Source organism: Kryptolebias marmoratus, linkage group LG19 (genome assembly GCF_001649575.2).
Source record: "Kryptolebias marmoratus isolate JLee-2015 linkage group LG19, ASM164957v2, whole genome shotgun sequence".
Lineage (NCBI taxonomy): Eukaryota > Metazoa > Chordata > Actinopteri > Cyprinodontiformes > Rivulidae > Kryptolebias > Kryptolebias marmoratus.
Genome location: NC_051448.1, coordinates 15,142,648 through 15,167,806, shown reverse-complemented (window position 1 = coordinate 15,167,806; position 25,159 = coordinate 15,142,648). Strand labels below are relative to the sequence as shown.

Below are 25,159 nucleotides of genomic sequence, written 5' to 3'. Positions count from 1 at the left end.
AACACATACTTTGAGCATTAGCATATTGAACCCAACCTGTCTTTAATACTTTGCCATAATCTGTTTGTAGTAAACCTTGTTTATTAGCAAAATATCTCATGAACCACTGGATAGATTTTAATGAAACTCTCAGGTAATAATCATTGAATGTACAATCACAACTGATTCATTTTTGGAGGCAATGCGATTCAACACAGCTGTCACCGCTAATCAGCCTTAGCAAACACAAACTTAGCTGTAGCTCAGTTCCATCGCAGGGTAAACTGTGAAACGATTTTACAGAGTTTGAGTAAATATCTGACGTGGAAGTAGCTGAGAGTCATCACAAACGTTTTTGTTGTTGTTGTTTTTAACTGTTGCATACAAGGCAACAGAGGCTATGCATTCCTCCAAGGCCTGCTAGTTTCAAACAATTAATTTCTCTCTCCATTCACTGCACTGCACAGTACTTTGCAAGCCAAACTGCAGAGGTTTGAAATTAAAAAAAAAATACAATAAAATATCTTTAACAAATAAATTTCATTTGGATGACCAGTACATTTTCCGGTGCTCACATGGTGACGACAGTTGTGCAGAGTTTTTCTTCCCGGTTGTGGTGTGGTTGGTTCGACTCGCTGTCAAGCTGCCTGTAAAGGTTCCTGATCATTTTCTTTGCCTCCCACGTTCGAAGTCACAGTTCCCGAGGAGGAACAAAACTTTCATAATGTTTCTCAGACCTAATATCAAACCTCAACAGCCATAAAAAAACTAAAATAATACACAAGTTCAACAGAATATTTCTGAAAGCAAAACAACTTGGCCAAAAAGATTTAACTTATTACATGAAATGTTTTTGAAATGGACTTTCTTAGGTTTGGTTCGTACATTCTGACCTGCTGGATTTCTGATTTTAGTATTTTGCAAAACTTAATTTATTATATATATTTAACTGCTGCATTATTATGTTAATTTATGTGATTTTTGTCAACTTACACATCTAAAATCTTTAGCCTATGCTTAAAAAACGGTCTTCACTAACCAAAACAATCCAAATAAACCCAGGTTTTTCATCAGAGGACTGATTATTATGATGAATCTGGAGCTACTTTACCCGAACAAAGATACCTAATTATAATTATAAACAGATAATGTGAATTTTAATATTTGTAGAATAATACAAACTGGAGAACGAGGCAGAAATGCAACAAAAACAAAAAACTTATTATCAGTATTAGTTGTATTGAAGGTCTCTACTACCCATGATAAACTATATTGTATACTTTGATTATATTAAACTATTAAACAGAATATAAAATTGTATAAATACACATTTTGAAAGAATTTTATTGTCTGTGTAACTGAAGGTTAGGAAACATTATTTCTAATCAGGTAACCTCTGAATTGAATAATTTAAATGTTATTATTTGAATATAATTTTGTGTAACCCTGTGCATGTTACCCCACTTGTCATTTACTTTTCATCATGTTAGGCTAAGACCAGAGAGCTTTGCTCAGGACTTCCTGTGACTTCATGAGGCCCGGGGGTGGAGTTCTGTAGGTTGTTGCTCATTTTGAATCGAATAAATAAATAAACACCTGGCTGTTCTGCGTCAAACTTCCTGTTTTAATCCAGCCACTGCGGGCCATCTCTGACGGGAGATTATCATTAAAGCACAACTACATCTGACAGTTTATGATTGTGTATTTCAGCAAATCAGTGTGTTGCAGGTGTATCCTTTAGAGATGGGAGAAAGTACAATCGGTGCGTTTGCTGAAAGTGTCTGAGCTAATTTTTCGTCTTTCGAGCTTCACAGTGCTAAATTAATACAAGTTTTACCATGGTTTTCATTCATTCCGGTCCTTTTTATTTCAATAAAATAATAAATTATATAAATATGCATAGATACATATGTAGCCCATGGACACATGCTTAGTATACAGACAATGGTTGGCGTTAATTGACAATATATTGTGCACTTTTATGGAAAAAAAAAAGAAAGAAAGCTAATTTTTATGGTTACACAATTTAATGACAGTTGATTTTTAAAAAAAGGCTTTGATAAAAAAAAAACAAAAAAAAAGTTTATTGCCAATTAGCATTAATCTAGCTTAAACAATTTGCAGCTCAGCCGGTTAGCATTATTATATAAGCTAGTGGCTAGTGTTAGCATTTCTAGTATTATTAAGTGTTAAAAGTAAATATATCAACATTTTGAATTGCAACTGAATGAAGGTGATGTCAAGGTGTCTGAAATAGTGTTTGCATGAACCACCACTTTTGTGATGTATTTTGTTTAAAGACTGAAGCCATCCAGTTTGGTTTTGGCCTTGTTGTTTGGGAAATACAACTAAATTCTGAGCGTCTTACAGAAGGAGAGACATTAAGTAAGCATAGCATTTCCAAAAAAGCCCCATTTCCAAAGAACTGACCTCTCACGTCTTCGGGGCAGAACTCCGCTCTGTGTGTGTGAAAACAGCAGCTTTTTCCGTGCTGCGCTCACACCTGTTGAGCCACACTATACTCGTGTCTACAAGTCAATTCATTTCTCACGCTCATTGTAGTCTCACGCGCAATTAGCTGTGTTTGTGCTGAGCATATTTTTTGTGACGTTTTCAATTAGGAGAATTTGTGGCACAACATTACCTTATTAGGGGACAGGGATGAAGAGAACGCCGCTCTGTTCCAGCCACAACGGGAGTGATTTATTCTAGTTTACTGCTTCAGGATGGTGCAGGTAACACATAGATCAGCTGAATAGTTACTTCATCAGATCCCAGCTATCGGTGCAGGCAGCATTACTTTGTTTCCTAACTCTACTGAATCTATTTTGTTCACGTGCTCATAAAGACATAAAGATCTTGCAATATTGTGTGAAATCCTGTATCTTCAAGATTTAACCTAATCAGCTATAACTTCCTGTAACAGAAAAATCCTAATTTAAAAGTATGGCATAAAAGGCTGCAGACAGTATGCATCCCTTCAAGGTAAGTGGTTTCAGTCAATGTAAAAAGGCCTCTTACTTTCTCTTACAAATTTTGAGCTAAAGTTTGGTGTGGTAGTAGCTGACAGTCACTTCAAGTACTTTGGGTCGACCATCCAGGAAAACAGTGTGATAAAGAGGTGAAGAAGAGAGTCCATGCAGGATGGAGTGGTTCAGGAGGGATTTGAGACAAAAGGGTGGCAACAGGTTTACAAGGGAGTGGTGAGAGCAGCTATGTTGTATGGTTTGGAGACAAAAAGACAGGAGACAGAACATGAAGTGGCAGAGCAGAATATGTTGAGGTTCTCCTTGGGAGTGATGAGGATGGACAGGATTAGGAATGAGGTCATCAGAGGTACAGCACAGGTTGAACAACTGGGAGATAAAGTTAGAGGCCAGACTGATGGTTTGGATATGTGCAGAGGAGGGACAGTGGGTATATTGGTAGAAGGATGTTAGAGATGCAGCTGCCAGGAAAAAAGACTAAGAGGAGATATCTGGATGCAGTTAGAGCGGACATGGAGGGAGTTGTAGTGAGGACAGAGGACACAGAAGTTAGATGGAGGAGGATGACTCACTGTGGCAACTCTTGAAAAGGAAACAGCCGAAAGAAAAAGTAGCTGACAGTCATACACAACACATACCTCGAGCACTAACAGATCACGCGAGATCACATGAGATATTGTAACGTTGCATGAGTTTGCGCATAATGTTATTTTCTAGGTTTGACCAAAAAGGCTATAATGTTGTCATTTGTCAACATAAAATGATCTTACTCTAAATCTCTGGAAATCTCAGGCGATATGCATTCCTTCAAGAACTGCTAGGCCTTTAATTTAAAAAGCCTTTTCTTCACAGTGAAAATGGTTACGTTTATGATAGGATCATGCCTCTCAACGATCTCTGTGCTCTGATATTAAAATCCCTTCACTCATTTTGGCGATGGATAACACAAACATGTGAAACATATGTATGGTTGAATATGCACAGCTTCTCTGATTATGCAATCCTCCTCCTCCTCATCTCATAGCGACGTTCCAACGTAAACCTAATGACTGCTTGGTGCAGCATATTGGTTGGGCTTCACCCTTTCCTGCCCGTAACCACAGGACATCCTCTGAAGCCTCAGAGTTCGGCACTGGCCACTTTAGATCCAAGGAGGCACGCCATGTTCTGATCGGGGTTTCCATCCAGCCTGGATGCATCGTGTGCCAGAGGAGTCGAGCGTGGGAGGGAGTAAGCTCAGGATATTTCACAGACATGTGGAGGAAGAGAGGGAGCGAAGTGCGTGGAGCTGTGAAAAGAAATAAACAGAATGCAATGAGTAAGAGTAGCGCGAGTGAGACATAAAACAACTCACCGTGAACGGCGTGCTTTAAACGTACGCGCCGATGCTCGTGGGCATGCAAATTGCAGAAGATTACCGAGTGAATGCACGAAAAGTGGAAAATTTCAGATTCACGCTGGGTGAGATAGTAGGATTGCTAATGGATTTTATTCATTGAGAGCCAGTCGCTAATGAGGAAGTAGGCAGGAGAAAGGGCAAGCGGGGGTTCACCAGAGTAGGTCATAGTGAGAACTGATTGCTATGCAGGTTGCAGGTAAGAGGGCCGGGTTCAGCACACTGGCTCTGATGAAATGGAGGCAATCTAATTACATATGGTCTGTACATAACTCTGCTTAAATCTATAATGGCAATGTACCCTTGGTAATGGTCACTGTACTTTAGTACCACTTTATCTGTACCACACTTATGTATAGTTTTTTTTATTTTTTATTGAACAACAGTTTAGTCACCCAAGTATAAAAGAACACATACAGTTTGAAAGGATCCCAAAACTCTTTTATATTTTTCACCACTTTTCTGCTTTGATGAAACTTTTGAAGCATCTTGACATTTTCTCCCCCAAGCTTCATTAAGTAATTACATGAAATGCTTTTCCACCAGTCTTGGGGGAGTTCCCAGATATGTTGAGCGTTTGTTGGCTGTTTTTTTTCCTTCTTTCTTTCTTGTTCCAGATCATCTCATTTCAGGGTGATTATGTAGGCCAGATCATTTGGTATGGCACTTTTTTCTCTCTACATCTTGGAGCGGAGGAAAAACCCCATGCATCAGTAGGTCTGTCTGAAAATGAATGCTGGTGAGAGACTCAGAGTATGGCTCTGTGTTTGTTGTCGATTCAGCATGGGCCAGTGCATCTGCTCCATGAATAGTAACTCGCTTCATCTGTTCGGAAAAACTTCCCTCTTTTTTGAAAAAGCAAATCATATTTACTGGTGCTGTTTTGCACTTCGGGAGGCTTGGAGTTCTGCAGTACAGCAGCACTGTAGAACTGTGGGTTGCTTGTACGTTCATGTTGTAATTTTTAAATTTCACTTTCCTTTGTTGATTATTCAAACAGCCTTTGGTTGTCTGGTGTTGTAGTGCCTGGAAGTCATTTACAATATATACCCTGAGTGTGAGATATTTTCATTTAAAACTTTGACATGCAAGGCAACAGCCGATTCTACTTTTTTGTGAGACTAGGGACACCCAAACGATGTACGTGTATTTATTTGTCGTACAAACCTCATGGAGTGAGCCACCTGCGTTTGGTAGTAAACTGTAAATGGACTGGATTTATATAACACTTTTCTAGTTTTACTGACCACTCGAAGCACTGATACACTACAAGCCACATTCACCCATTCACACACAAACCAATACGCAGATCTAAGGCAATTTGAGGTGCACCGTCTTGCCCAAGGACGCTTAGGCATGTGGTGGAGGAAGCCTGCAATGGAAGATGCCAACTTTGCGATTGACAGTCAACCACTCTTCCTTCCACGGCCACCCTGAACCTTTCCTAATGAATGGGTTAAAATGAAACTCTCAGGAAGTAATCACTGGATGTACAGCTACAACTGCTTTGCTTTTGGAGTTAATCCTATTCTCACAAACTGCTATAATTCGGTCATTTGTATGGATATTGAGCTAAAATTTGGTGAGGTAGTAGAGGAGGCTTATCTGCATACTGGCACTCCCAGTTGACGTAAATCATTTGACTCGTGCAAGAACTCACGATATCTCGCGTCACCTTACAAAATGTTTTTTTTTTTTAAAGATTTGACCGAAATGGCTATATCTACCTCTTTTCTCAACATATGGATAGGCGTTTAATTTAGTTCTGGGTCTTTGTTAAGACCTGCCCCACTTTGTTCAGTTTCATTTGTTTGCCACCTCATCTGCCTGCCTCTTTAACTTGTGTTTGAGTCTTCATCTTCCACCTCCCCTTAACGTGACCTTTTTCTTTCCGAGAAACTATCTCTGCCTGTGATAGCTTGCAAACCCGGCTGAATCTGCTGCAATACTCTGGAGGTCAGGACCCCCAGGTTAAGAATAACAGTTTTAGCAGATATGCCTATTGATTTCAGGAAAAACTTTGCTGCAGAATGTGAAGCATGTTTAGTCACCAACAGAAACAGGACCTCTGAAATCCTCTCTCCACCCACCAGCGCCTTCCATCTCGGCAAAAAGAAAAGAACACAGCGGAAGGAGCACCACGGAAAGAAAACCCAAAGGATGTCAAAACTATCTGGTCTGGAAAATGTGTGCAAGCAGTAAACAAATAGCTTCGGCAAACTCAAAGATTCACCTCACACCGCCGAAGAGACCTGACCCTTACCCTGAATCCCCAGCCCGACATCAGCCAGCTCCACAGCTCGCATGAACACGTCCTCTGTTGTGCAGGAAACTGCAAAGTGTCTCAGCAAGGTCCTTCAGATCTGTGAGAAACAAACAGGTGTTCAGCCCAAAGAGGAAGAAAGTCAATTAACTGCATTTTACAGGCTAAGAATGATCAAAATTGTTCTTTTTTTTTCTCTTTACTTCTACTTTTTATTACCTGACACAGAAAATTGAAAGCGGACAGAAATGGTTTTGCCCTCGTCCACATTTGTGTCTGTTTGTTAGCAAAATATCTCAAGAATGACTGAATTCCATCAGATATACCGCTACAGCTGATTAACATTTGGAGTCAACTCAGTTAAAGATGGACACTACAGCCAAATGTTATTTGAAAGCACAACAAACTTGACATAATTTAGTCAGTTTTGCACATATTGTGCTAAAATGTAATGCGATTGTTGAGAGTCAATAACACATATTCAAAGGGCTTCTCAGTGTGAGATCTTTCCTTGAAGCTGCAGCATTAACAACTGGAGTCAACTCTGTCAGTTAGCAAAATACCTCATGAACCACTCGCTGGATTTTAATGAAACATTTTAAAAGTAAGCACTGGATGTAGAGCTACAACTTATTAACTTTTGAGGTCAATCCAATTCAAGATGGCTGCCATAGCTGATTGACATTAGCCAACACAAAAGTGATTATAACTCAAAAGACTTTACAGATATTGAGCTAAAATCTGCTGTGGTAGTAGCTGAGAGAAATTCATTTTATACTCTTTGCATGACACCTTGTGATATTCCATGAGTGCGCATAACATTATTTTTAAGGTTTGACTAAAAGACAACAACCCTGTCCTTTCTCAACATACAATTAGGTTAGTCTAAACCTACGGCATGAAAGGTGGCGGGCGATAGGCATTCCTTCAAGGATTGCTCTTTATTCCATTCCTTTTTTGTCTTGCCTGCTGAGGGACAGTAAAGTGAGTCAGTCCTGGTCCCCTACCAGTGCACCTTCACAAGTGTGTGAAATATAATTGGACACCTGCACCCAAGGAGTTCCAAAAATAGCTCTCCATGTTTACAGCAGCGCTTGGAGGGGGGGAAAGACTAGTGCAACCAGAGTATCACTGTTACCCTTTTGTTAGACTATTGAGTAGTTTCATTACTCATGTTGGCTTGCTTTGCCCCTCCACAGCGCAGAAATACAAATCCATCCTTCATTCCAGCAAGCAGAATGAAATTTCAAGGTATTTTTTCCTCTTTTGTTCATGAATTCTCAAACATATCAATGAAAATCTGTTAAACCAGACCTTTTACCCTGATTTAGGTTTAGTAATCCAGGAAGAATGTCCGGCACAGTTAAAAGATTTTTTTTTTTCGGAAAAAGAATAAATTTCCTTTCAGCTGGCTGAAAAGGAAATAAATTTTGCTTACTCACTTTTCCCTATTCTGTACTTTTTCTTCATCCTTTTTACTAAATGATCCCCCACTTAGCTCCTAAGTGAGCCATAAGCTTCAACAATCATACTTATAAATAAAAAAAAGAGTAAGATTTAATTTTTCAATAGGAAATGGGGCAGGGTTTGCTGACAGCAGCAGAGAAAGAGGCTGCTATCTTTGCCCCTCATGCCTGACTGTTTACAGTTCCGACTGAATTGATCAATAGTTGCTCTGGGCTGTGAAAACCTCACTGAACCAGATCTACGGCTCCACCTTTCACCCCCCAGGGGACCTGCAGATTGCTCTCACCACACAATTAAAACTTAACACTTGAGTGCCTTTCACAGACTGTCAATATTAATAAAATGAACCACGTCAAGGTTCAAATAAACATAAAGGTAAATATAACCAATATGTTGGGGGAAAAACAGAACAAATATGCCTGACAGAAACCGCACACCTCTTTGTGTTGAGTGCTAAATCACCAACTCTTGCCAGCACAAAACATAAAGCTGAGTTGATATTTTCTTTTAAGAATTTGTGTATTTGATTAGCTGGCAGCATTATATGTCAATGAGATTTAATCCAAAACTGAGATGCACAACCTTTTATTTTTTGGGTTTGTTTATAGTTTTGAAAGGTCTGCAGGTTTGTAGACAAAGTAACAGCCCTTAGTGTGTTCTACTGATGTCACTGGAATGTCCTTCGCTGGACCAAACAGAGAGCTCAGCGATGGATTGTGTGCGCTCACACTCAACAAGCCAACATTGTGGGATAAACTGGGTGACAACAGCATCAATGGTTAGAGCTGTGCTGGGTATGTCATCCTAAAACATTACAATACACACTAGCTTGGCTCTGTGAATGCCTCTGTTGGCTGGACAGCGGTGTATCAGCACCACTGTTCCAAGTGACATACCAAAATGGCTTTTGAGTCTGCAGAGGTGCTGTTCAAGATGCAGGTTTCCTGTTTATATTTTACCAAAAATGTTGTGGTTTTAGAAGTGTTTCTAGTATCATAAAATCCCAAGATTATAGAAGAACTTGTCTCATAACAATGCAGAGAAACCGGGTCATGCCTTTGTCTCACTGAGACTGGACTACCGTGATGTCATCCTAACCGGGTGTCCCTATAGCTCCCTAAAAACCTTACAGCTGGTTCGAAACGCTGCTGCCAGAATTTAAACTGGTTCCACAAGGCTAGGCCACATTTCTCTTGTGTTGGCCTCTCTACACTGGCTGCCTTTTTAGATTAAGATTTACTTATTTTTACAGATATAGAGCTAGAATTAGGAGTGCTGAGTTGTAACTGAGATGGTTTATAGTCTGAGCGCTAACAGATTGCACACGATCTTCTTGAAAACTCTGGCATTAACTGTTGGAGTCAACCCTGTGTGTCCTTTACCAAACTATCCCATGAACCACTGGACAGATTTTAATTAAACTCTAAGTAATCATTCATCTACAACCGATTCACTTTAGGAGTCAGTCTAATTTAAGACTGCTGACACAACTGATCAACATAAGCAAACACAAAAATCACTATTACTCAGACAGTTTTAAAGACATCGAGCTAAAATCTGGTGTGTTAGCAGCTGAGAGTAAGTCACAAGACCTACTTTGAGCACTACACATTGCATAACATCTTTGACTAAAATGGCTATAACGCTGTTCATCTCTCATCATAAAATGATCTTAGTTTAAAACCCTGGCATAAATAACAGTGGGCGATATGCATTCCTTCAAAAAACTAGACCTTTAATTATTCCACATTTGCTCTGGGGTGAAGCACACTCACAGCTCAATTTATTTAAGATTTATTTCCCTCCACAGCAATGGAATAACCAAACAGTCAGCAGGCAGACATTTCCAGACCTAGAAACATCTAGCATGGCAAAACAAAAAAGAAAACTCCAGAGATACCGCAAGTCTGTGACACTCAACATATTGTCAGTGCCTTTGTTCCAAAGACGTGTCACTGTGTGACAACTGCCCTGAATCCTGGGATTTTTTTTTCCCCGTCTTCTTGTTTTTCTTCACCCAGCAGAAGGTTTAGTCCTCTGGGAGAGCAGCTGGCAGAGGATGGTTGCTTTGTTCTTCGTGGCAAAATACCACCCTAGCTGCAAAGTACTAATCTGTGCCTTTCTGTCCAAAACAAAAGAGAACCAGAGCGGTGTGAGGCTACCCGAGACAGTCCCTAGATCTGAAGACAGATTTCAAATTCATTTGACTGGCCTGAAACAGTCTTATTACTCACACACGCCGTGGAGACAGCATTCCAGCACAGTTCAAGTCCAATCCACAACTAAAACAAACAGAATAAAAGCCAAGTGAAAGTCCAGAGTTGTCAGCTTGGGATAAGGATAAAAGACAGGTTTTACTATGGTGTAAGATGAATTTTGTAGAGGCATCAAAGAACCACAACTTGTAAAACTGAACCTTGAATCTGCAGAACTTGTCAAAGCCTTGGCACAGGTACATTTTTCAAACGATTTCCAGCCAGATGGGAGGCTCAGCCACACAGCGAAAATATATAAACACTGCCGAGTTATCTCGCCTGTGATAGATGGAGGATTTTCAAAAGGATTCATCATCTGTCTCGGCTCGCTATATCGCTTTTCCTGTCTTACTGTTTTGGCAAATTCAAAAACAGACGGAGATAATTAATTGGTCTAACTTTATCATCTCCGTGCTAAGAGCGGCTCTGCTGCCGCGTTTTTGTTCTTCACACGAAACGTTTGAGAAATTAGAGCTACGAGTAATCAGAGTCGATGAGGCAAAAGTGGAATGAAGCTGGAATTTGTGAACTGGAGTTTTAACTATTGTCCAGTTCCCTTGATCATACTATTAGACGATCATTTAAGATGACTCCTTTCCCCCTCGGTAAAACCACAATGGAACCATTCTTTAGTCTTGCAATAAAACAAATTTTAAGCGCTGTTGTTGGAGCCCAGTTTTAAAGAAAAACAGAAAAAACACATTCCTTCAAATCAGCAAAATGTAGTGTGTAAATGGAATTGATGAGATACCAAATGTATCACGAGTCTTATCTTGAACAGAGCAATGACCACATTTCATGACAGGAAACTCACAAAGTGTCAGAAGGCGGGGAGATGGCAGCGAACCCAGAACGCAGACTCATGATGTAAAAGGAAACTAATTTATTAACTTAAATAAACTGACAAAACAAAGGGCTGACGAGGCAGCAAAACTAACGATAACAAAATCCAAAACAAGAAACAGGGCAGGACTAAACATGACATGGCAACAGCAGACAAAGCGGAATGATCCAGTGGTGTGTGAGAGAAAATGACCAGGTTATATGCACAGGGGATAATTATGGGAAGTGGGCACAGGTGAGTGATTACAATGACTTACAGGTGGAGATGGGCGTGGCAGATAATCAGGGGCAAAAGAGTGACTGGGGAGGAGTGAATAGTGACAGCAAACATGAACAGGAAAAACTAAACTAAAACAAGACAATAATCAAAACAACAAACTGAAAATACCAAAACTATGACACAAAGACTAAAATTTATTTGTATTATACATGCAAGCGAAACCATTTGTTATTATTTTGACCAAATACATCACATTTTAACCCTAGATCTTGATCACTTGGCACTTTTAGTTAAATTTTAAAGTACAATTTTTAGCTTTTAATTGAGTTTGTCCTGCCTGCAGTAGATGGGTTTCAGTGCTCTTTTATGGGATGGAAGGCGATTTTAGTGGTTCTTCCCATGTTGGATGGAAGATAAACTGAAGATAACTCTGAGAAATTGGCCAAAGAAAGAAATGAACAAAACAAAACAAAGCAATTTAATGATCAAAATGAGAGAAAAATAAAATTAATGTGTATATTTTGTTTATTTTCAAGTTATTCATTAAAAAAAAAAATCATGATTTTCCTTTCAAAGTAGATGAAGTACATCCCTAATTAAAAACAATAATTAAAGGATGCTTTCAGATTTGTGATAGAGCATCATTTGTTTTCATGCTAGAATAATAAAGCTCAATTTAAATAAATGATTTAGTTTGTTTGGTGTTGCATGACCAACATTTACCCACAGGGCTGGTTTAAAACGCACAGTACAATTAGAAGTTTACCTAAAACCTTTCCACCAAATTAAATGTGATGATGCAGCTTTGCGTGCGGGCCATTTGAAACCATTAGGAATTGTATTTTGACGTCTCGTATTTAATGGCTCCGCCGCCGATAAGCTCCGGGAGATAAGGGAGTGCTGGGGGTGGATCTTCGTGGCATTGTGCAGTCAGGACGCACTGATGACAAAAGGTCATTTGTGCTAATGCAACATTTTTTATTCCGCGAGAAAGACGTCAGCGCTGATAGATGATCCAAAGGTCACCCAGCGCCATCACGCCCATGTCGTCCTGTAGGATGATGCAAAACAGATCTGATGACCGCCCTCCACTTCGTGCACTCCGTCGGGGAACGAGCTAGAGATCGGACATTCTGCTGGGGGTGGATGGAGCTCACCTGCTCACATGATGCAATAACCTTGCTCAGGTTCAGGACATCCTGCGAGTTTAGCGCTCATTTATTTTCTCGCTGAGGTGGAGGAAGATTTATCCTCTCCCGATCAGTTTAAGCAACTTTAACTGTAATGAAAAGCCCGAGTTTACGCCCGTGACGCTGCTTGGATGAACACACAACTCATACGGAGCAAATGAATTACCTACTTGATATGCACAGGAGCAGTAATATATCTATCCAGCTCATGAGCATTATACTCACAGGCTTCCAGTAAACAAAGCTTATGGAATCACTTTCTATCAATTAGCCCTTTGAGAAATGATGCAGAGAGGAAAGAAAGGAACATCACAGATGTGATTTGGGAAATAAAAAGCAGCATCATTTTTATTCACAAGCTTTATGCTTGAATTCATCAGTAAATCACTTTACACTGAGAGGCGATAAAATGACATCTGCCAAAATAAAAACAACAAAAAAAAAATGCTGAAGGGAATATTTACTTACAAAACTGAAACTAGCAATCCTAAGAGGAATGCATATCATTCAGGGCCTTTCATGACAAAGTTTTAAACAAAGCTCTTGTGAGATCTGTTTGTAATCAGAGTATGTGATGGAGAGGACTCGCTGTACCACAACAAAATTGATCCTAATATCTGTAAAATTGACTGAGTTATAGCTGTTTTTCTGTGTGCTAAGGTTGACTGGCTGTGGCGACCATCTTAAATTGGGGTGACTGCAGAAGTTAATCAGTTATAGATGCACATCGGATGACTATTTTCTGAGAGTTTCATTAAAATCAGTCAAGTGGTTCGTGAGATATTTTGCTAACAGACTGTCAGGGTTTGCCCCGGCCGTTAATGCAGCCTTGATAATAATGTGACTTTCAGTGAAATCCAGTGATGTTTCAAGTCTCAAATAAAGAAAAGGGCTCTCCAGCTGGGAGAAACTTTTTGTTCTGCTGATTCAGGTCATATTGTGCCTCTTGGGGGAACTGCATGTAAAATCACTTTGGGAAGTTATCTATCTTATATGGGAGTCAGTATAAAAATACTCAGTTTGTGACAGTAGACGGCAATCACTGTCAGCATTAGGAACAAAAAAAAAAAAAAAAGAAAAAAGAAAAGAAACTCTTCTGTTAAATCATCTGGGGAGATAAATCTAAGAAAGTAAAGCAGCTCTGAATCCAGCTGCATTTATCAGCACAGAGTTCAGGACTGTTTCCGCAGCAGATGGAAACCCTGTCGAGACGAAGCAGAAAGGCAACAACAGACCAGCTCACGTGGGGAAAAAGATGACCACGGTACTCTTCAGACAGCGCTTTGCCCACCCAACCCCTTGTATGGCCACAATTCAAAGCAAGATCTGATATGTTCCTCCCTCGACGTGCGCTCTTATCACACGACACAGATGTCTGAGTGGAGGCCAGCGGGCTCAGGCCTGTGATGAGAACTGCTCGTTATGAGCGGTGGCACCCAGTGCGAACGCCGGCTTCTGGAGGGCAGGCGGATAAATTATTCAGCCTGAAGTTTTGCATCAGAACTGCTCAGATGGCAGCACATGAGAGGGATTCATTTATGCAACATCCAGGAGAGGACAACGAGAGACGTCTCAAAGCCATGAGTTGAGGGACAGGTGCTCGTGTGTGTGCGTGGAGGGGAAAATCACAGCTCAGGGTGGAATAAAATAGCTGAGTTTTAATGTGATGTGAAGATTTGTGTATTGAAAGTGAGAGTTAGAACTTTTTGAAGTGGGTTACTTGTTGCAAAAAACAAAATAAAGAAAAAGAAAATCAGAAAGTAAACAATAATCCACACTTTTTTTTAGTCAAATCGATGCCTAAAGTGTCCTTAAATCAAAAACTTATCAGCAAATTTTGTGAATGGATGCCAACTACAGTGTGTGTTTATTTACCTATGAAAACAGATCAACAATGATGACATCCATGAGTGTGTCATTTGGGTTGGAGAAGTCCAACAATTTTCATGTATTGGTTTGTTTTTACACAATTTTTTTTTTTTTATGATGATAAAAAGATTTCTTAGGTCAAAACATTTAACTTGCTGTTTTAGCTAAAGTTTTGCAAAAGTCACGTGTTGGAATGACGAGCTCTGTGTTTATGGAGCTCCACCGCTCTGATTCAGCCCCGATATTTATTTTTGACAGTTTTCTTACTCATTCTTTGTGTCTTTCTTTTTTTTTTTCCACATTTTTTTTCACTCATTTTCTCACCTAAATGTCTTCTCCTAAATTCTACACTTGTCCAATTTTGTCATATTTGTTTACACACACAGACAACGGCTGGGATCAGTCAAGTGACTCAAGTTTTCGATTTGCAGTGAGTGCCTTTAATATCTTACTTGTAGATTGGTCTTTGTACGACCTCAGTTTGGGGAAATATTTTAATTATCACCATGAAAAGTGGGCAGTCATGTAATTGCCTGCGTTTTCATTTGTTTGTCTTTTAGCAAAATATCTCATGAACTACTGTATGGATTTTTAATGAAACTCTAAAAAAGTCATCATTGGTTGCATGTCTACAACCGACTGACTCATAGACCTTATCATACACAAAATTGGGATTAACTCAATCACTGTTTTCAGAGATTTAGATAAAATTTGGTGGTAGTAGCTGAGAGTGGTCCTGCTCACATAGATCATGTGATATCTTTGATTAAAACTTTCGCTTTCAAAGTGGAAGGCATTAGAATTTCTTCAGGGAATGCTACTTTCATTTTGACTGGACTGATGTTCGAATGGAGCCAAGACTAAAGTGAACTATTGTTACATTGTCGTCACTTTCACATACCATAATTATTTACATGGAATCCTGTGGTTATTTGCAGCTAATTGTAGCAGCTGGACCTTCATAAAATTTCTGCTGTAATTACCATGTAATGTGATCTAGACAGCAGTGTAAAGGTTTATAAAATAGCACGAGCATAAACTGCAATGAAATTGTTGAGATTGGAGTTATTTTAAAATGGCAACAATAAACTGTAGTAATAGGCTCACTTAAACTAGCCGTTAGCTCGTCGGCCCACTCAGAATTGGACTCTTGTTCCTCCAAACTGAGGTCGTTCACAGAGCTACGCACACCAGGTACATTGATTGTCCATACCTATTCAACAGAACCGCATTTCAAAATATCTGAAACTTTCCTTCGATGTCCAGGCAATGTTGAAAACAACAAAATGAACTCATGCACAGTACTCTGTTTCAATTATTTCTGTTAACAAGATTTGTTTTTTAATTTGATTTGATCTTGAGCGAAAAACATTTGATCTCATTTTAAAAGTCAATAACACATGTTTATGAAACTGGCCCGACAGTGCCCTCCTGCTAATAAATGACATAAAATCCCATCAGTATGGCTCTTGTAGAGCTGATACTGTTGATACATTTTCTTTTTCTTTTTTTTTTTTTGCCGGCAAACGACTTTAATTATCTCAGCTGAACACAAATTAGACCTATCACTACACGGGCTGATGGTGAAAAAGTGAGCTGTATGTTTTTATTGATAAGGCGCCAGCGGAGCTGAGGCCACCGATGTGGCAGCTTCCCGTTTGCCTGAATGACTTTGACAGCAGTGGCATAAGTGAATAGATATTGTTTGACTGACACGGGGAGCTGTGTCAGAAGAGAATTAGAAGATCATTAGCATTCCCTGACATTTTCTCATCCGTCCAGAGGAAGCAGCGGCAGCATGTAAACAAAGTGCTGCTGCGGTGCATGGCAAGGAGAAAAGGGAACAGAATGTAATGTAAAATGGCATTGTTCGGTGGCTGAGAGATACCAGGTGCACATTCTAATGCAGCTCTACGGGGCAACCTCTGGCTGCCTGAAACAGAAGAGGGAGACGATAAGGGAGTGGACAAATGGAACATGCAGCAGGGTAATTGAAAGTGCCTTGGATTTTAAAGGCCAAATGCTACCAGGGGTTATCGGCAGCAAAAAATAAAAAATAAATGAATAAAAAAATAAAACAATCTGAATATTTCATGGGACTAACTTATTATCCGAACAAAAAGAGGTTTATCACGCTTCACAGAAGGTCTGTGTGACAGAAACAAGATCATAAAGGCCACGAGCAAACTTTAGAGTGCTTTTTAGCAAACTGTAAAATGACTTTTAGCACCGTGTTTACAGGACCAGTGTTTGGAATGTGTGTACTTTTTGAATAAATGTGCTCCACTTACTGGCAGCCATTTGCTGTAATTGTCTCTGTCATGGCCCAATTTTAGCGCTGCGTTGTTAATGCTAATATCGCCTGCTGCCAAACGGTGGGTGACAATGATTTTGCCGGTGTTTTTGTGGGGGTGTGCGTGGGTCTGTCTCTTAGGCAAATGAACCTATGCACAGATTTTAATGAATCTTTTAGGAAATAATCAGTGGATCTATAACTGATTAGCTTTTACAGTCAGCTCTATTTAGTTAATTTAAAAAAACACACAAAATGACTATAACACAGTCAGATTTACGGCTACTGTTCAAAGATTTTGTGGACTTGGAAGATTGTGCATAATGTTATTATCAAGGTTAAACCAAAAATATGGTATTTGTCTAAAACTCTAGCATAAAAGGCAGCAGGTTATATTTACTCCTTCAGAGAGTGCGAGGCCTTTGTTTTTTCAAATAAATCTGTCAACATGTACAGCAATTACCACTTGGATATCTATGAAGAGGGTTACATTATTACTTCAGTCATAGGTGAAAACTGGGTAACGTGCCAGGATGTTTGTTTGGTTTTTATTTTGATCGTCCATCTTAGTGCTGCCATTTTCTGCTTCCACCATCAGATCAGAAGCGCAGATATTGCTCTGATGGTTTTGTCCTGTGACGATGTACTCACACATACGGTAAGTGAATCGACACAAACGGCCACAGCCTTGGCATTCTCACAATCGGTGGGCAGCCTTAGGAAAGCCCCGAGGCTAAAAGGAGAGTGATGACAAAAAACTGCAGCTCATTAAACGCTCCCACTGTTCCTGCAGGGTAGGAGGCAGATAAACAGCACAATTGGCATTTCCCCCCACTGCTAGCAAAATGAAAACTAGCCTTTTAGATGTATAGTGTAGACATGGCAATGCTGTGGGGGGAAAACTACTAAAACTCAATGATGCAAACCCATCAGTAGGGCATTCATCACTATATTTTTTAATAATGTATGAACTGCTATTTGTAGCATTGTCTTTCAATAATATTTCAAAACAAGACAGATACAGTAACAGGAAAGGTAACACTATATTTCTTTGGTTTTGAAATTTGCAGCTTCAGCCACATTTATAGAGTCCATTTTACTGAACCACTGAAACAAATTTTGTCTGAAAAGACCATGTTGTCAGTAGAAACCTAGACGATAATGAACTGGAGGTGTGTTGACCTTGATGCTGCCAAAGACGGTTGAGTACTTCGATGTCACATTTCATCAAGCTGCTTCAGGTATTATCTAAGAACATGGCAACATTTTTCATGTCCAGAGCCACTCGCAGAGTTCTTAGTGCACTCATGCACAGCTAAAGGTTTAAAACTCACCTCCATGAAAGGTGGCTGTGGTGTGGTAGTAGCTGAGGGTCATCCCCAACACTACACACTGTGCGACATCTTTGCTTAATTGAACTCTCAGAAAGCATTCATCGGCTGTAGATCTACAACTGATTACATTTAGGAGTCAATCCAGTTCAAGATGGCCACCACATAGTAGTCACTTTTTACAGATGTGAAGCTAAAATGTGGTGAGGTAGTAAACGAAACTCATCCCAAACACGTACTCGGCTCGCTAACAGATTGTGCAAGATCTTTGCTTAAAACTTTGCTGTTAACAATTGGAGTCAACTCTAAGTGTTAGCGAGCACCAAGTTGCAATTACCAATAACATAAAATTTGGATTATCCTTTGTAGTAGCTTCAGTTCAACAAATTGCTTCTTTTAACCCAATATATGGGCAATAAACTTAACCCAGTATGCTGGGTCAGACTGATAACTCAACTTTTCTGAGTTAACACTAGCCAGGGTTGGCTCGGTCCAAATTTGAACCAGCTTTTGGGTAAAAATGGTTTTTGTGTATGTTATCAAGGACAGACAGTAAATCTTCATAATATGACCTTTTAAGCAGTAGTTCTGGGTTCAGCTTTGGTATTAATTATAGAAGCAGAATCCTAATCCAAACTAAAAAGAAAAAAGGGATGTTTCCAGATTTTTGAGGTTAAACAAGTATTTTCATTTTCATATACCATTTTCATAGCAGTTTTTTTTTAACCTTGTCAACCAGCAGCCTTTGTTTGCCATTTGTTTGCTGCCTCTTTTGTTTAATTTCTAACATCCCACCAGTTGCTCCAACGAATAATATGAAGCCATTGGCTGGAATAAGTATTGCTTCATCGGCTCAGTGGCCTTTAAATCCACAAGGTCATAAAATGTTTCTCTTGCAACATATCATTTTTATGACCTTGTGGACATTAAAGAAATGTTTGTTAGTTTTTCTTGTATAGGCTTAGCTCACCAAAGAAGAGATCTGCTTCAGGAAAAAAACAAAACAAAACACTGGTTATTTCAGATTTTGCTCACAAGCTTGCCTCTCTCTCTAGTGACTGACCTGTTTGACCTTTGGGGGACTTTCGAGTCCCTCCACACAGATTGTTTTCTTCTGTCTTTCCATCCCCTGTTTTCCTCTCGCCACAATCAACCCTTATGCTCTCTTTTTCTGAGAGGAAAACAGTCATTTCTCAGCAGAACCATAAACTGGGAAGGACTGTCAAAAGAACCATTTGCACAACGCAAGCCTTTGTTTCTGGGTCCTTGTGTGGGAGACGGCCGGTCCCTGTGGGAATAACCAGCCTTTCTTTTTGAAAAACTACAGGGACCACGGTGTCAAATGCATACAGGTAACAAAAAAGAAAGAAAAAAAACGTATTTAAGTACCAAACATCTTATCTGGAATATTATCAGGGCTTGAACAAAGTAGTTTTTTTTCTGTTAATTTAAAAAAGCAAATTTATTCATCTCATAAATTGAGTGCTTCTGTTTTCCCGACTTGTGCATCAAAACATCAAGTTGCTGCTTCCCCAAAAGTCTCCTCCAAAAGATAAGTTGTTTGTAGCATGCAAATAAACTCAAACCCCATTAGTTGGTGATAAAATTTGAGTTAATAACATATTTTACACAACTTTATCCAATTATCTGTTGCAGCCCCTAGCAGTGTGTATTAGTATGTTCTGCATTATTCAGCACAACACAGAACTGACACTGCACATAAAATATTTCTTTCCTTTATTTCTTTTTTTCATTAGTTGCAGGTATGGCACAAAAATGGGTGGTAAATTCAAAGAAATACAATGAAAAAGAAGCCTGATCATTCATACATAGATATAGAGCACAAAACAGAGAAGAATGACAGATCGTCATGACAGGGTGTCGGCACAGAACAAGAGAGAAAACATTACTGAAACACAGCTTCCGCAACAACCTTGGATTTATTGCAGCGATTTCTACATTTCCAATAGGTTTTTGAAGGGGTTGGGGGGGGGGTGGGGGTTCTATCGCTGACAATTGAAAAAAACAAAAAGATTTTGACCCCGCACACAGTCACCTGCTTCGATGAGGAGGAAGGGAAATCTGTGTGAGCAAACACATTACTTCTGCCCAGAATCTGCTTCCTGTTCAGAGCGGGCTTAAAGAAAAAGCAGAAAATGAAGGGAAGAGAAAATCCATTGACAGGACGATTGATTCACTGTTAAACACCAGAAAGCGACTGTACCAGGAGGTGGCAGAAGCTGTCACACCCTACGCTCATACCATCAATCGGTGACACACGGCTTCCTCCTGACTGTGTAAAATGAGGTCTCAGAAAATGCGGGATTGGGGGCTGTTTCCAGTTATTTACTGAGATGCAGCAACACCACTCACTGCTAACCAGCCTCTGTGTGGAAATACAATGTACTGCATTAAAAGAATAGTTCAGATCTTTTGAAGAGGGGTTCTGAGGTTATGAGCAATCTTACCTGTTGTAGGTAGCTCTTTGAATTGCCTCAATTTAGAGAAAAAAGTTTAATTCCTAGACGGATGCGCTAATGGCTAAAGACTAAAGTGGATTGTTGCCACGCTAAAGCAGCTCAAATCTCAAATTGTGTATAGCAGTACAAGCGAAAGCTACTTCCTAACCCATTACACCACTGTCATTTTCACATTACACAATTATTCCAGCAGAAATATTATGACGTTCCTGCAGGAAGTGACCCTGACTGCACCAGAAGTGCTACAGCTAGCTGCTGCTACCACTATTTTAAGTTACAAATGACCATAGAGTTCTATGTAAGCACTCATGTAATGTTAATTTGATGTTGGTATAAAGGTTTCCAAAATAGCGTTCACATGAACAGCTATGAAAGTTATTAGATCGCAGCAGTCCACCCCGGTCTTAGTCCTGCTCGGACTAGCCATTAGCTCATCAGTTGGATCAGAATTAAACTTTCTTTCTCCAAACTGAGGCTGGTCATAGATTTGTTATTAACTTTGTATAGAACCCCACTTCAAAAGATCTGAACTGTCGCTTTAAATGGACTGTTTTATCCATGTAAAACTGCAACAATAGCAAGAATTATTATGTTCTTGTTTGAGCCCTTTGAAATGACTTGGCTGCCCGACTAAGTTTCTGTGGTGGACGCAGAGCGATTTTTTTATACTGATAAAATCCACCAACAGGGATGTAATTATATCACTTTTTCGGGGGAAAAAATCAGTGTAACAAATGACACAAAGTGAAAAAAAGCCCTTCTTTGGTCAAACACAAAGTGGGAACTTTTCTACTAAAGACATGTTAGAACTGTTCCTTTAAGAGACACACCGGATCTCGAGCTGTAAACTAAATCTCCACTCCGTAATGAAAAGTTTATAAAATTATACGTTGGCAAACACGCAGAAAGTTAAACAAAACTAAACCACTAAGAGAAACTTAGTTTAGTCCCACAACTAAATTCCCTTTTAAGCAAGTTTGTTTCGATGTACACTTTATAATCTTACAAGGTTTGCACTTTTAGGAATTAAGGGAAAACCCTCCCATAAATTACATTTTGTCCCACAGCAGCTGGTCATGGTTCTACTCACATGGATAAATTTAATCACATTTACCAAAGAAGTGGGAAATTGTTTCAACATATTTCATGTTGCAGTAATTATTTTCAATCTGTGGCCCACAAAAATTGTGACAAACCTCATCCTTGAGACGCTGCAGTTACCTCCAGTTTGATGGGATTAAGGTAAGCACTGGGTACATTCATGCACAGCTGCACTTTTCACTCAGGTTTTTATCAATGTCAACAGAAGTAACTAATTAAGAACAGTAGATTTTAGGATGAAAGAAGGCTGACACCTGAATACTTATTTAATATTCTAGGATCCAAGAACATCTAACACTGTGTTATTTTCTCGGTTCATTAAAAAAAAAAAAGACTGTCTTATTGAGAAATAACATAAAACTGTATTATAAAGACAAAAAACGTTGCCTGTTTTCTTTGTTTCAACGACCAAACGTTTATTGCCTTTTGAATGCACTAAAGCTTGACTTGTTTCAACTAGAAAAGTCATTATCAAATGTTCTGACCAATGCAATCTAGTTCCTAAACTGGGATACAAGTTCCCTCCAGTGGTACCCAGAAAACCCCCCAGCTATTTACAAATTAGATAACAAGCTAATTAACTGTAAGCTGAACTGTGATGTAAAGCTAAAAAGTGGAGATAGCCAAGAAGGTCGAGAGCAATTCAAGCATATTACAATTGGAAATTACTTGCTTTAAAATGCCTTGTGGAAACTGGGTGACAGTGAACCAACGTGGCTACTTAACCACCACCAATGAAGTCTCTATAGGACCTGCAAGCAACAAAAAGTGCAAAACAATGAGAAGATTTGATTCAAGTTAACTCAAATTTGTATTCAGTTGTTGTGGAGCAGAAGAAGAGCCAAGAGGTTCAGATGCATGTAAACATTATCTTAAACCATGCCCTTCAGTCAGGGTTAGGTGTGGTTTTTTTTTCTGTAATGGTTCCTCTTGAATCAGCCCAATGACCTCCACAATTTGGACTCAGGAGTCAATCAAGCTCTAATCTCCTTTGTTTAGCCCAGGAGTTAAAAGTTAAGGATCACTGATTGAGATCAATTTGCGATCAAGGCGTTTTTTTACATTTTAGGACGCATCCTCAGTCGTGGACCTCAGGTTCAACAGATGTTTTGTCTTTTACCACTAGACACCTTCACCTGAGACAGTCCCAGTCGAGGATGACGAGGCCTCGGTGTGTGTCCCTTTGCCAGTTGGGTTTGTTGAAGGATGAAAACCAGATTGGAGTTGTATTGAAATCTTTGAAACATATCAATATAAAAAAACAAGCTTGTAAGAATACCACTAGATTTTATTGTCTGTACTTGGAGAGAATATTGTCTGAGATGGCACTCGTTATGAAAAGTTTCAGAAACACTGATGCAATGCAACATAACGGACCTGATGTTTTCTGCATGCAGGATGGATAGAACCAAAATGTGGCCTGTGGGAAAAAGTTTGCAAGTGACTAATACAAACGCAAATATCATAATCTTGTCCTGGATTTATGAAAGTCACAAACAAGTACAGAATTGTTTTAGCATTCCTGCTGCATCCTAACAAAAAACAGATTATTGTGTGAAAAGGGTGGACATTAGCCAGAGTGATATCACCTCTTCAGTGACCAAGAAGTTATCCTTCCCAAAAATCAGAAATATGAGAAATAGTTGAAGAGCTGACAGCCAGTGTTACAGTGACAAAAGAAATTGCTGGTGAAGCTACGTATTTCCACTTGTGATTCAGTATTTCCCATATAAGTTTCAGATTATCTTTGGAAAAGCTGTGAAAATCCTAATTTTTTAACTTGCTAAGACTGACTTAGCTCTCTGCAAAAATAGTTTCTTTTTCTTTTTACAAGAGGTACATGATGCATACTACTAGAAAAATGGGGTCTCATTTTTAATTAACACCACAAAACATAATTTCAGTTGATTTCTAACTCACTAGACCGGATTTTTATGATTCACAGTCACAGATATTTTAGGTTTACGGAGGCAGCTCTCACAGGTCTTATGCAAGTTTTTAAGATGCATCATTTCTATCAGCAAACAACAAAAAAGTCAATTTTGTGATAAATTTGTGAGGTTAGATTGAGACTGGTGAACAGGGCTGAAATTGGAAATGGAAGCCATCCGAAAAAAACAAAACAAAACATATGAACAACATTTGTTCTAACTGATGGCAAATTTTGTCATATGTTTATGGCAAAAATGAAGGAAAAGATCAAGAATGACAAAATAAAAATCTACAGCTATTCTGTTTTAGCATCTATATCAAACATGGTGCAAGTTCATGATGAGTAACCTGTTATAAGATGCAAGACATTGTCACACACTGTATATTTTAAAACATTATTTTCTGGAAGGTATCATTTGAAGACGCTGTGAGGATTTTCTTGTAGGGCTGGGAGTGGAAGCTACTGCCCAGGGTCATGTTGTTCATGTATGTATAGGTATTCATTAGCCGGAGGCGGACACAAAATAGATAAACAGCATAAAAAAATAGGAATCAGGAAAACTGAGAGCTGCAGCCCCTGAAAACTAAGCAAGAATTATTTTGGTAGTGCAGTTTCAGCAAAAGACATATTTTCTTTACCCAAATGAAAATGTACAATTTGCATGAATCTACTCAGTAAAACTAAAAGTAAAACATGAGGTCTGCCACAGAGTTTAAAGGCTAACTGATGACTGATTTTATTCTATTTATTTTAAGCAAAGATTATAAAGAAGAGAACTCTGCATTGTTGGTTTGTCTAGCGTCATTAGCTTTGTCTTTGCTGAATGACTTGAAACAACATGTTAACCTGGTTTGAAACAAACTTATAAAATGAGGTTTTGAGCACTTCTAATGTTCCCAAACTTAATCATTTGATGTTTTGTTCGAATCAAGTAGCTTTAAGGGTTATGTGTAGGACAGTGTGGGATCTTTTGGACAGGGCCAGCTTTTCCTGTTCATGACATGCTTAATTATTCCCCTCCAAAAATGCCCACTCTTTCAGTTTAATGCTATTATTATTAGGAAATAAACTTGGAAGATAGAGCGTGTTGCTATACAAGTTTTGGAGATGATGTTGGACAGCTTTTGAAGCCGCTGAAGCTATGATAAGAGGCTCAGTTATTATCATTCATGTATCATTGATGCAGCTCTGAATCAGTGGTTAGAGCAGTCATCCTCCAATGAGAGTCAGAGGTTCGATTTCACCAGTCTGTCACATGTTGAAGTGTTTCTGGGCAAGACACTGAACCCCTCACTGCCTCCGATGTGCCCCATCGGTGTAAGAATGTCATCTAAAGCACTGATTAGACTCTGTAGAATGATTTATTCAGGTTACCTTTGTAGAGATGTAGCAGAGTGCTGTATGAATGTGTGTGTGGACGGGTAAATGAGGGCACAGATTGTGTTGTAAAGCGCTTTGAGTGGCCTGGTTGGCTAGAAAGGCGCTATGTAAACACAGTCCATTTACTGTTTTGTAGGCTACAATGAGCAGATCCTACATTATGTTCTCAACA

General features: G+C 39.2%; 1 long non-coding RNA gene across 2 annotated transcripts in view; it reads left to right on the top strand.

Moving 5' to 3' along the window:
• LOC112450292 overlaps positions 1-25,159 on the top strand; it is a 49,808-nt gene that overhangs the window by 14,458 nt on the left and 10,191 nt on the right. The window contains exon 4 of one of the 2 annotated variants that reach the window (XR_003038858.2): positions 17,361-17,420. The exons of the other annotated variant lie outside the window; for it this stretch is intronic. This is a non-coding gene — a long non-coding RNA (uncharacterized LOC112450292). The remainder of the gene's footprint in view (positions 1-17,360; positions 17,421-25,159) is intronic. 2 annotated transcript variants of the gene reach the window in all.